The sequence below is a fragment of the Mus musculus genome, chromosome 17, assembly GCF_000001635.26.
Source record: "Mus musculus strain C57BL/6J chromosome 17, GRCm38.p6 C57BL/6J".
Lineage (NCBI taxonomy): Eukaryota > Metazoa > Chordata > Mammalia > Rodentia > Muridae > Mus > Mus musculus.
Genome location: NC_000083.6, coordinates 34166895 through 34181040, shown reverse-complemented (window position 1 = coordinate 34181040; position 14146 = coordinate 34166895).

Sequence of the window (14146 nt, the reverse complement as noted above, 5' to 3'; positions counted from 1 at the left end):
GGCTCAGTCACCCTGAGGTGGTTTGTGTCTTCAGAGCTCAGGGCCATTTTGCTAATAACTAAATGAGCAGGCGTAGTCAACTGAACCTTGAGTATGAATCTGAGCACACAGATCCAATATGCTCTGTATGGTCCCGCTCCTTTGAAACCGGGTGCTTGTGGTGGGTCATCTAAACTCAATGCCTGGATCTGCTTCTAACTCTGTTGTTTAATTTTTTTTTAAATATAAATGATAGTTTAAGAGCCCACCCCTTCCCCTCGTCTCTCCAGAGTATGATGACCACTGAGAACTCTGGATAGGATTCAGAAAGCAGGAACTGAAAGTGGCCAGTGAGCAGAGTCAGAACTCCCAGCATGCCCTGAAACCAGCCCCGGTGCACCCTGCTCAACTGCAGCCAGGAGGGAGGTCTCCCTGGTGAGGGGAACGGAGAAGGGGTCAGGTGGGGACTCTCCGAACTCAGTTAGCCTTAACACCTCAAGCCTGTGACATGTCTGAACCAGCACCACACAGCCAGCCAGCAACAAGCTGAAATGCAAACGCATTCACACTGGAAGGCTTCGTTCTATCAATCAAACAACTGTATCATTCGTTCCAAGAGTTTGAAACATCTCCCAGAGGCAAGATTAAAAAAAAAAAAAAAGCATCTGAGACAAAGGGAAACTGAGGGTGAGAAAAATAAATAAAGCCAAAGACTAAAACAAATGTACAACAGAACTGTCAAGAAATAACATGGCCCGTGGGTAATGGTCAAAGTTCTATTCCCTGGATCCACGTGGTCAGGGAAGAATGCAGAGCCCTTGAAGCTGTCCTCTGACCTCAGGGCACACAGGCATCTTGCACAACAGACAGACAGACAGACAAATAAGCATATACCACGTGGCGCTAGCTTACAAGGGCTGGCAGACCCACCGAAACACTTGAGAGTTCTGAAAGACAGTTGTTAACCACTGGCAACTTGATGTTGTCTGCAGTGGAAATATCTAAGACCATGGAAACCGAAAACACTACAAGTTGGGACTTTTTGAGTTCTCAAATGGCCAATTTAACAGTACAGGTATTGGTCACAAACTATCAAACAGGCAACAGCTGGTTCTGAGCCACAAGGCAGTAAGAGCAAAGAAAGAAAGAAAACCAGGCAGAAGACTAATAAAATTCCGTCTTTAAATCTCCATCTCAAATACCAAATGCGATATTCAACTTTTGAAGCCAAGTAGGACCAGGACTGAGTGGTTTATACTTGTACTAAAGCAATCCCTAGTCAGTTTCAAAGAGCCAGAGTCCCAGTGGTTTATGTTTATACTAAAGCAATCCCTAGTCAGTTTCAGAGAGCCAGGGTCCCAGAAACTGTGCTCTGTAACAGCCTGGCAACTTGGCAACAAATAGACACTTAGAATCCTCGTGCTTTGGAAACTAACAAAACATTGCTCACGGGGATTTAGGATAAAACCCCAAATGAAGTAACTCATTTACTGGGAAATGGCTGGTAAAAATGTTACATATGGAAAATGCTACATGTTACTAGAGAGGCAGAGCCTGCAGATTCTGAATTCAAAGCCAGTCGAGAATAGACAAGAAAGACCTTGTCTCAAAAAAAAAAAAAAAAAAATTCCGTGTCCAGGAAAGCAGAGGGGAGACTGTCTATAGGAAGAGAAGTCATGTCTACAGGAAGGGGACAATGAAAGGGAACGCTTGATCAAAGTCTTGTCCCATCTAGGGTTACTATTACTGCAATGAAACCCCAGGACCAAAGCTACCTGGGAAGGAAAGCGTTCATCCTGTTTACACTTCCACATAGCTGTTAGTCACCGAAGGAAATCAGGACAGGAATCTGGAGGCAGGAGCTGATGCAGAGGCCATGGAGGGGCGTCATCACTTGCTCAGCCTGCTTTCTTATAGAAGCCAGGACTGCCAGCCCAGGAATGGCGCCACCCACAATGGGCTTGGCCCTCCCCTATCAATCACTAATTTAGAAAGTTGTTCCAGACGTTTTCTTAAGCCATCCTCTCAAGATGACTTTAGCTTATGTCAAGTTAGCCCAAAACTACCCAGCACAGTACTTATATGATAATGTCTTCATTAGACCCGATATGATACTATGCAAAACAAAAAAAATCATGTCAACTTCTGTAGGATGTAGATAAATATACACTTTGAAAGAATTATATTCCTTCAAATATAGTTATTTGGGCCCTCAAGATATTGCAGTGGGTAAAAGCACTTGTTGACTGAGTCTGATCTTGAGTGCAAATCCCAGATCCTACTGTGGAAGGAGAGGGCTGACTCCTGAAAGTTGTCCTCTGACCTCTAGGCAGCCCTACAGTGTGCGCGCACAACACACACTCACACACCACCACCACCACCACCACCGCCACTACTTCCAATGCAAATAAATTTAAGAAAAAAATAAATTTTTTGTTATAACAGGAGAAATTAAAAGCAAATGACCTAAAAATTCTCAAAAATCCATGAAAGAGCCGGGACTGGTGATATAGACCTTTAATTCCAGCACTTGGGCGGTAATGGCAAGAGGAAGAGCTTTCTGAGTTCAAGGCTAGCCTGGTCTGCATAGTGAGTTCCAGGCTAGCCAAGGCTACATAATCAGACCTTGTCTCAAAAAGCAAAACAAACACTTGGGGCAAGTGCTGGACAGATGGCTCAGAAGCTAAAAGCACATCTTGTTTTTGCAGAGGACCCAAGTTCAATTCCCAGCACCCGCATGATGGCTTACAACCATCTGTGACTCCAGTTCCAGGGGATCCTGCACCCTCTTTGGCTTCCTCCGGCACTGCATGCACATGATGCACATATATCCAAACAGGCAAAACACTCATCCACATAAAATTAATAAATCTTTAGAAAAAAAAAAGAAAACCACAGACTACTGTCACCAAGGACTGGAGTTCAGCTCCCTGTACCCACACCAGGTAGTACATGGCTGCTTGTAACTTCAACCCTTTACTGGATCATGACGTAGATCCACTAAAGGGTTTCATCTGCGTTAGGGCTTTGTGCACAAAGATCGCTGTTCCCTTGACATGAGGGGCCCAGGACTCCTTAGTTCTCCACGATTGGAACTGGATTCCTATTGTTTCTGCCATGGCCCTCAACTGTAACCTTCTGGGCTCCCAGGCTTCTTAATAGACTTTACTGCTGCCAGGGTTTTTAAAGAAACCTTTGAAAAGACTCTTTCCCTCTCCTCCCACCCTCATGATCACTCCCTCAACCCCCATGATCTTGCATAAGTCCATGAGTTACAGACCAGTGGGAACTGGTCGAAATAGCAAAAACTTTCAATTGACCTTCCTAAGAAAAACCATCTTAGGACAAGGGAGAAATGACAGAAGAGGAAGCATGCCAAACACCTTCATATGCTATTCCAGAATCTTTAGTTTAGGATACAAAGGGTGTTTGGTTTCTGTCTCTCTAAAGAACTGGGGCAGGGGTAAAGGGGAGATGGTGGGGGCATAAAGGGGGCAGTGTGGACAGGATGGACCCAGAGCCCTAGTTCATTCTATAATCTCCCTTTTTACCACCCTGCCCAGAAGCTCACTGCGGGGCACTTCCCACATACCTTTTTAAAAACCAAAGATGTATATATTTTTATTTATGTGTGTATCTGCATGTATGTACACCACATGCATGCAGTACCCATGGAGGCCAGAAGAGGGCGACTGATTTACTCAAACATTTTCTGCTTTAAATATTGGTTTTAACTTTAAGAAAACCTTCTGTCTCCGTTGCTTTTCCTGATGCTATGATAAGACACCCTGACAGAGGTAATGTGGGGATATTCCCTTTGGCTCACAGTGTAATGTGTCGTCATGGTGGGAAAGTCAAAGAAACAGAAATTTTGACTCAACTGTTCACATAGTGTCCAAGGGTCAGGAAGAAGAGAACAGTGAATTCCTGTGCTCAGATTGTTTCTCCTTATATTTTAAGATTTATTTTATTTTAACTTATATGCATGTGAGTCCAGGTGGCTGCAAAAGCAAGAAGAGAGTTTTTGTACAGTCTAGAACCCCACTCCTACGAATGGTGTCACCCATAGTAGACAGATATTTCCACTTTAACTGAACAACTCAGGATAACCACCCCAGTATGCCTAGAGGTCTGTCTCCCAGGTAACTCCAGTTCTCACCAGGTTGGCAGCTGAGATTAGACCTCACACCTTCACATAGAGGACTAGACTATTGCCCAATAAGTGAATGCCATGACCCAGACAAACTGACCCCAAATGAGCCACCACAGGGCTCTACTAAAACTTCAGGATAAGCATGGCTTAGATACCAAGGGAAGGAATGAACTGAGTATTACCAGCTGGATCACCACCCAGGTGATAGACTCCTACATCCAAGGGATGTAGACAGAACAGGTGCTTAGGTGAGACAGAAACCACGCCACTGTTGAGTGAGTGAGTTGAACGTTTTGTCCCAACCTCTGTCTGCTTCTGACTACCCTGGAAAGCATACAGAAGACAAGGAATAAGATTAAAGTTCTTCATCTGAACCCAAGACACGAATGAAAGGTTTCTATGGTGCTCTTCCATTTAAAGGCTTATTTTTATCTGTGTGCCTGGCATGCCCAGAAGAGAGTGCTGAGTCTCCTGGAGGTAGAGTGATGGGCAGTTGTGAGCCACCCCATGTGGGTGCTCAGAGCCAAACCTGGGTCCTCTGGAGAAGTAGTATGTACTCTTAACTCCTGAGCCTTCTCTGTAGCTGTTTCTGCATCCACCTTAAAGGAGAACTTCTCTCCTAAGACCCAGCGCAGACATGGAAGAGGAGCAAGTCTTCAGTCTACTATTGGGGGCCATGAAGCTATGGAGCCATTGACTGGACAACCTTACAAAGGCTCTCTGATGTCTAAGTGTGGCAACTACTAGGATGGAGTTGGGTCTTGAGATATGAAACACAAACAGAAGGGCAGACACCCCCTTCAATGACCTCACTGACAGAAATAGACCCTGTGTGATGGCTTGGGTCCATCCAATGAAGGATAATTGCTCACAAGTGATTACATCTAATCAATGGGCTAATCCATTGATGGACTCATAACCTCATCATTATTGGAAAGGGGAAGGTGGGTCTTATTAGAGAGAGTAGGTCATGGGGTCATGCCTCGGAGGGGTTCATCTTGTCCTGGCACCCTTCCTGACTGCCTCTTCCTCCTACCATGATAGGAACTGTTTTGCCCCACCATGTCTTCCACACCATGATGCCCTCCCTCACCTCAAGCCAAGAGCCATGGTTGATCTTCAGCTGGAATCTCTCAAGCTGTGAGCCAAATCTTTACCCCCTCTATCTGTTTATCTGAGAAGTTTTCCCACAGCAACAGAAATGCAACATGCCCTGATGTTAGTTATCTGTTGCTAGGTAACCATGAAGATGTTAGATATCTGTTGCTAGGTAAACATGAAGCCAAAGCAGCATCTTAGTACAGCATGCATTGACCATCAGGTGCTTTGGGGACATTCCAGCATAGACTGTGTGCTAGATAAGATGGTATCATTTTTAACTGTCCAGGGAGTGATGGCTATGCAGGACCAGTATCCTTGTTCTTAAATTACAGGTGACAAAATACTTATGGGTGAAGTGTCAGGCTGCTCACCTCACAGGCTGCTTCCCAATGGTTTCAACAGTGTATCGGTAGTTAGTTGACCCAATGGGTCGGATGCACACACACACACAAGAGCTATCTGGATTCTTGAAAGAAACACACACACACACACACACACACACACACTCACACACACACACACACACACACACACACACACACACACACTAGCTTAACTTTGAATGGCATGACTAGCTTAATGGCTGGGCATTTCTAGTCCTTCCCGCTGCTGGCAAACACTCCCCTCTGCTACTCCTGAGTTAACACCTATTAAGATCTATCTTTCATCTCTGCTGCCCCAAACACCATTGGGGAAGTGGCCCATGTGGCCATTTTCCCTGATTCTCACATGTCGGCGGGCCTTTAGATCTGATCTTTCTTCTTCCCATAAGGGTGATCTCTGCCGCCTTCCCCTTTCCTGGTTCCTAGTCCAGGCAAATCTCAAAGTCCCGCCATAGTCTACCTGACCAGCCATTAGACATTGGCTCTTTATTGATCAATCAAAAACCAATTGGGAACAAGGACCTTCAGCGTTTGGACAGGCAGATTCTCAATTTTGGGGGCCAAAATTCAAAGCATTAGAACCAATTCCCAACGGGACAGTAAATGGGCAAATAAAATGTTGCTTCTTAAATACTGTGGCGGCGGTGGGGGTTAACGGGTGGATGACACCACGTGAATGGATCTCAGAGAAATGACACTGAGCAAAGCAGCCCTGAAAAGTGTCACAGTATGCTCTCCCTGTTAATGAGCCATTCCAAACTTCAGTGGCAAATGCAAAAGTAACATCTCTATCCTGTTCGGTGAGCTGCCAGTGGACTGAGGTCAATCGCCTGACAGAGCCATGAAGCATAAACCAGGGCTCCCAGTCACAAACCACCACCTCGAGGTGTCTGAGGTATGGACACTGGTCTATTACATGAATGGTCAGATTCGGAGATGTTAGGGTGTAGTGCAGTCTCCCTTCCTTATAAGCCCTACTTTCTTAGAGATGAAGTGAAACAAAACTTGCTTCCTGCCTCCCCACCTTTTTTGAAGGCAGGGCACAAATGCAGGAACTGAGTCCTGTCAACCAGATGCATGCACCTGACACTTCAACTCAAAAGAGCAGCATAAGGGCAGGGGATTCACACTGTTACTCATTCCCCTGGCAAAGGGCAATGGGGAAGAGAAGCAGCGACTGGATTTGGGGAAGCAGAAGTCACAGGAGGAGTTCCTGGGGCAGAAGTGGCCAAGCAGGTGACTTAGGTAACTCTGCATAGAAGCCTAGTTCCTCTCCACAGGGTGAGCAGCAACTAGGGTGGGGGTTGGGGGAAGGGGGTAGAGGCTATCTTTTGGGTCTCTGTGTGGTTCTGAGTAGGACTCTTTGCCTAAACAAGAGGAGTCTCCCATCCATTGCTCCACATTTCCTGTTGAAAAGCAACACACACACATACACACTTTCTTCAAAAACAAAAAGCAAACCGACAAACAAAGAAGTAGATATTTGCATTTGTAAACTGTTCAAATAGAAAACCCAAAACTATGTACAAAGAAATGGTCTTGGTTGTGACAGGCTTGCTGACATCAAAGGTCCGTGAGACATGGTACTTTGATTGCTACTGTGTGTTCGTATGCTGTAAAACAGAAAATTGAAAGACAAAGTTGAAAAAACAGTCTTAAACCTGCATTTACAACAACACCGGAAATATCCAGTTAGCTGTGTGTAAATCCAATAATGCCTTTGTAGAACCCTTGTCAGAAAAAAAAGGAAAGAAAGAAAAGAGAAGAAAAGCCAAATATAGCCAGGTCTGATGGTGCACACTTGCAAGCCCCGCCCTCAGAGGCAGAGGCAGGAATAGTAGCAGTGGGAGCCCAGGTTGGGTACACAGAGAGCCCTGTCTCAAATAAACAGAGATGGGCATAAAGAAGAGATGGAAGAAGAAGAAAGAGGGGAAGGAAAAATAAAGAGAAGAGAAGGAGGGAGGGAGGGAGGGAGAAGAATTGACATTAAGAAAGACAAGAGGGGGCTGGAGAGAACCCTCAACAACTAAGAGAGCATCCTACTCTTACAGAGGACGGGAGTTTGGCTCCCAACACCCTTGTTATGAATGAAGCTCACAGCTGTTGCAGGATTTTCCCTGTCCAATCACATTAGGGCAGTGGGAGGCTTGTGATTGGACAGAAGACGGGAGGTGGAGCGAGGAGTTGAGGAGACAGAGAGAGAGAGGTCTGAGGAGAGGGAGAACCAAAATGGAGGCTGACATGATGTTATCAAATGGTTAGAATAATTGGGTTAAAGCTTTACCATTATCATTTAGCTCTGAAATTATTGTATTGGCATTTTGTAAATTGTGTTATTAATGACACATAAATCTGATTGACTAATTAAGCATTAAGAGTCTTGATTCTACCAGGTAATTAGGTATTGAGATGGCTAACCAGGGCTGTGTGGGGCATTGTGTGAAAGTGAGAGGAACTCGGGGGCCCATCTGAGAGATGGCCCAGTGCGAGCCGTGTGGCAGGGCTGGTGAGTTGGTGGCAGAGAGACTGAGCGAGCGAGATCACCTGGCACAGGGGCTAGCTCTAGAGAGTTGTTGGTGGCAACAGGAGCGCAGGAGCATGGCCTGGCCCCACTGAGAGTTGGCGGGTTCATTTTTTAATATTTCTTGAAACACACAGCAACCTGTAACTTCAGCTCCAGGATATCTGATGCCCTCTACTGGCCTCTGTGGGCACTGCACTCAGGTGCACATACACAGAAGCACACATAAAAGTAAAAATCAAAACTGAGTCTCTAAAAATTATGTTTTCAAAAAGTGTTTCAATTCAACTTCATGCATTGTGGTGGTCTGAGTGACTATAGCTCCCATAAGCGCACATTTTTGAGTGCCTTATCCCCAGTTGGGGAAGGTGTTTGGGAAGGATTAAGAGGTGTGGCCTTGGAGGAGGTGTGTTAGCTTTGGGTGGGGTGGACTTCAAGGTTTCAGAATCCCAGGCCACTCCAAGTTAGCTCTCCCTGCCCCACCTCTGCCCCCTGCTTGTGAACCAGGTGTGAGCTCCCATCCACTGCTATGGTGCTAAGCCATTTTGCCTGCTGCTATCGTCCCTGAAACTGTAAGCCCCAATAAACTCTGCTACAAGTTTGCCTTGGTCATGATGCTTTGTCGTGGCAATTGCAAAGTAATTAAGACGTGCATTCACCATTTCTTCTATCTGGCTTGTCTTAAGACTCAGATGAAATGAGACAGGGTGGCACACACCTGCAATCTTAGCATTTGGGAGAGTAAACAGGGAAATTTTAAGTTCAAAATCAGCCTAGGTGTCAGGCATGGTAGCATATACCTTTAATCCCAGCACTCTGGAGGCAGAGGCAGATTGATCTCTGAGGTCAAAGCCTGCCTGGTCTACAAAATGAATTTCAAGACAGCCAGGGCTACACAGAGAAACCCTGTCTTGGGGGGGGGGGGGGAATCTAAGAAAGAAAATATTCAGATGAGTTTTTTAAGACATTTTAATTTGACATGCATGAGTGTTTTGCCTGTGTGTATATGCAGCATGGGGTGGGTATTTCTCTCTCTCTCTCTCTCTCACTCTCTCTCTCTCTCTCTCTCTCTCTCTCTCTCTCTCTGTGTGTGTGTGTGTGTGTGTGTGTGTGTGTGTGTTGCTCATGGAGGCCAGAGAGAGTTCAGATTCCAGGAACTGGAGTTACAAACAGTTGTGAGGGGCTGGGGACCAAACCTGGGTGCTCTGCAAAAGCAGCCATCTCTCCAGCCCCTCCGGTAGATTTTTAAGTCCCCTGCTACAGTCTGATAGGAGGCAATGTCAGCTTAGATGTGTAATTTCCTTTCCGTTGTTCTATTTCCTACAAACATTCTTTGCCCTCAATGAAAGCATATGCAGTCGCTAAAATACTGGTAACATTCTACCCAGAGAAACGTTACCTTAGCGTTAAATATCCTCATTTAATTTCTGTTGCTGTAATAAACACCATAATCAAAAGCAAGCTGGGGAGGAAAGGGCTTATATGGTTTCCATATCCTGTTTCCGGTTTATCTTTGAGAAAAGTCAAGGCAGGAACTGAAGTAAGGCGTGAGCGGAACGCTGCTTCCTACCTACCCACGATTCACTCGCTTTGTCTTTTCAGAAACCCACGCCCACCTTCTCAGGGGTGGCACCGCCCACAGTGGGCTGTGCCCTTCCACATCAACCATTAATCAAGAAAATGGCCCACAAATTTGTCCACCGGTCAATTTGATGGATACATTTTCTCAATTGAGGGTCCTATTCCCTGTGTCAAAGTTAACACAAAACTAACCTGTACACCAAGCAAGATTTGAACTCTTGTTTTGCTTGTCTTCTCTTTTCCGGGTCTCCCCCCCCCCCAACACTTTAAATTTGATATTAGGATCGCTCTTTTAATAAGGACTAAGAAGTACCTAATTGTGTCAGGCTGAGTCGTGAGAGCACATGTCTTTGGCGCCACCTAGTGGACAAATGTGTAGTGGCTACCCAGTGAGAAAATCCACAGGTTTGGAAGTGTGGAGAGCTTGGTTATTTTATTATCCTGAATCCAAGGTATGAAGTTGAAAACAGCAACAGCTAAAGGAGATTCCAAAGAAAACCAGCCACCGTTTTCTAATCTCCACAGAGAGTGGAAGTTAGCCACCGTTAGAATCTTTGCCTCTATAGCAAGCGGATGGAATCTAGTGCCAGCAGAGCATTAAGTGTGAGCTGTCTCCCAGATAAACGCCTGCAGTCACCTACTCAGCCTGACACACCCAGTCTCCAGCATTTACTTAAAGGATAGCTTTGCCTGTGTGCTGACATCCCTGTATCACTAAAGTCCTAATTTACCAAATTTTCACTGTGGCCACAGAATTCCTTGGGTTTTTCAGCTTCTATTTTATTAACAAAAAACATTCCCTCTCAGATCAAAGGAATAAGAGATTTTGTTTTTCTGAACCTAATATAAGTAGATGGCCACAGTCCAGGGACAACGGCTCAGTTTGCCCTGTGGCAGGAAGACAGTTAAATAAGCGTTTTGATAGGAAGTCATAAATCAAGCCACCCGCCAAATACATTAGTAGGGATGTCAGGGCAAGTGGGTTACAGCAAAACAAGAAGTCTTTCTCTGCTGTAGATTTCAGGTACTATCTTATGGCACTCTGAGTTTGGGGATCAGTGGAAACCAGCAGTTTGCTAAGTTAATATACTCAAAATATTTTTCCCCTCATAGTTGAAAGGGTTATGATTGACAGCTTTAACCATCAACTTTACATGACTCACAATAACTTGGGAAGGGACTCTCAATGAAGGATTTTACACTGGGTTGGCCTGTGGGCATGTTTGTGAGGGGTTGTCTGAAGTTAATTGATATGGGAAGACCCAGCCCACTGTGGGTGGCACCATTCCCTAGGCAGGCATCCTGAAGCTCGTAAGAGCAGAGATGGTGAGCTTACCATAAGCAGGCAACACGCATACATTCCTTTCTCTCTGCTCTTGACTGAAGGTGTGAAGTGACCAGCTATTTCAGATTGCCACCTTACCTCCCCACAATGATAGACGTCACCTGGAATTGTCAAAACCTTCCTCCTATTTTTTGAGGGGGATGATCAGGGTATTTTTCCATCAACAGAAATGATTCTAGTTCAGGATGTCACATCAGCTTCAGAGGTGGACTCCAAATGACTTTAAGAATACTAAAGAAAGTGACTGATAAATAAATCTGACTTTAGAGCTTCAACTCCACAGCTCTCCACAATCAGGGAGTTCTAATCAGTAGGTCAACCTTACAGAGACTTGGACAATGGTGTGATTTCTTTTCTAGGAATATTCAAGAAATGATCTCTCATTCCACTGAGTCTGAGGCTGCCCAGAAACATCCACAAAAGGAGAGTTTAAATTTCCATTTAAAAATCATTAACAAGTTGTAGCCTGTAGGTGTCAGCAAAGACTGACAATGGGCAGGAAACCTGGCTGACCAGCGGGTGCAAAGCGGGTGTTCAGGGTTGATTCTGCCTTGTGTCTCTTTTTCCTGAGTGTGTGTGTGTCTGTCTGTCTGTCTGTCTGTTTCTCTCTGACTCTATCTCTCTCTTTCTGTATGTGTCTGTTTCTATGTCTCTCTGTGTCTCTCTCTCTTCTCTCTTTCTCTGCTGCCTCTGTCTCTGTTTGTCTCTGTGTGTGTCTGTCTATCTCTCCTGTCTCTTTCTGTGTGTGTGAGAGAGAGAGAGAGAGATGTGTCTGTCTGTCTGTCTGTCTTTCCCTCTGTGTCTGTCTGTCTATCTCTCCTATTTCTCTGTGTGTGTCTGTCTGTCTGTCTCTCTGTCTGTCTGTCTTTCTCTCTGTGTGTGTCTGTCTGTCTCTATGTCTCTCTGTGTCCCTCTCTTTCTTTCTTTCTGTGTGTGTGTGTGTGTGTATGTGTGTGTGCCTATCTATCTCTCTGTCTCTCCATCTCTGTCTCTCTCTCTGTCTCTGTGTGTGTGTGTGTGTGTGCATGTGTGTGTGTGTGTGTGTGTGTGTGTGTGTGTGTGTGTGTGTGCATGTAGCTATAACATGATCCCCAAATACACCCCGGATAGTCCTTGATGGATTTTTATTCTCTTTACTAACCAGGTTAAGAATTCCAGGGTTGTCCTTATTTCTAAAAGTTTGTTTTTATTTTTGATAAAATTAGCTGCTCCATCATATGTAGGCATGTGTTGTTTTCTATTTTATTTGTGTTTTTAACAATTATTTATTCACTGGGAGGGAGCAGTGCACACATACCACAGTGAGTATGGAAATCAGAGAACAACTTGCAGGAGCTCTTTCTGGGGTCAGCCCTGGGTCTGTAACTTAGCGGCAAGTACCTGCTGAGCTGTCTCACCAGCCCTGGGGGCATTTCTTTATTTGTTTTGTTGTTGTTTGTTTTGTGTGCTAAAATTATACTTACCAGGTGGCTGATAGCTAATGACATTACAAACATATATCTTCACATAATTTATGCCATGTTTATCTTTTATTTATTTGTTCATAAATATTCACACTGGTTTTCTAACACACTGGTCTGTGATGTGAAGGGTCTCACTGTGGGGAACGCACAAATGCTAGCCAGGGAAGGGATGTTAGAATTTCTACTTACATACATCTGGCAACAGTGCCAGGAAGGGCTGGCTATCTTTACAGTCTGACAGAGATGGGGCTGAGCAGGCAGAAAAGCAGCTGAGAGAGGGGCTGGGGGGAGGGAGAGGGAGACAGACACACAGACAGACTTGAGTGGGGGTCAGTTGGTAGACTGCTTTGCTAGTGTGCATGAAGCTCTGGGTTTGATCTCCAGATGTGGTGGAGGATTCATTGCTCAGGGCTATCCTTGTCACCTAGAGACCTCAAGGGTAGACCCATAAGGGTCTCACTATGTAGCCCTGGCTGTCCTGGAACTCCATATGTAGACTAGCTGACCTCAGGCTCACAGAGGTCTTCCTGCTTCTGCCTCCCCATGCTAGGATTAAAAGCATTTGCCCCCAACTACCCTAGCTTTAGAGTGTAGTCCTTTATAGCTCTCTCTGTCCAGTCCCTTTGTTTGTTATAGCTACCTCTGCCTTTTACTATGGCTCCTTGTAAACATTTTATTGGTGTATTTATGCTAGCACATGCATGCTATGGCAGGTGACTAGATGCCAGAGGACTGTTTGTAGAGTTGGTCTCTCCTTCCACCCTGAGGTCCTGGGGTTGGACCTCAGGTTATCAGGCTTGGGGTCAAATGCCGGTTCTCACTTCGTCATCTTCCTGGCCTTATGAACTGTTTTTTTTTTTTTTTTTTTTTTTTATTTATTATATGTAAGTACACTGTAGCTGTCTTCAGACACACCAGAAGAGGGAGTCAGATCTCGTTAGGGATGGTTGTGAGCCACCATGTGGTTGCTGGGATTTGAACTCTGGACCTTTGGAAGAACAGTCGGGTGCTCTTACCCACTGAGCCATCTCACCAGCCCATGAACTGTTTTTAAAACGTGCACTTTAGTCTTGTATATACACCCTGAGATCTTTTGGATCTAATAATGGGATTTGGCCAGTTTTGGTGAGTCCACCAGGGATGTTGCTGTCATGACAGACATTGATTGTTTTTGTACAATTTGGGTAAAAAGAGTCTACCCAGAATAGTAGGGCTTCACCAACAACCCTCAAATAGTGCTACTCAATAGTTACTCCATGGAAGACAATGTCTGACCTTGTCCTCAAGTTCCAGAGCCTTTAGCTCCAGTGATAGAGAGTGGGTTACCTTAACACTATTGACATCAATAGGAACAATGTGATCCAATAGACTAGACATCGTTAATAATGGGATTTTCCTAGTGGGAATTATTAGTTTTGGTTCTAGGAGTTTTAGTCAAGTTACCCTCTGTGATGATTTGTATATTCTTGGACCAGGGGGTGGCACCATTTGGAGGTGTGGCATGGTTGGAGTAGGTGTGTCACTGTGGGTGTGGGCTTAAGACTCTCGCCCCAGTTGCCTGGAAGTCAGTCTTCCACTAGCAGCCTTTGGATGAAGACGTAAAACTCTAAGCTCTTTCCC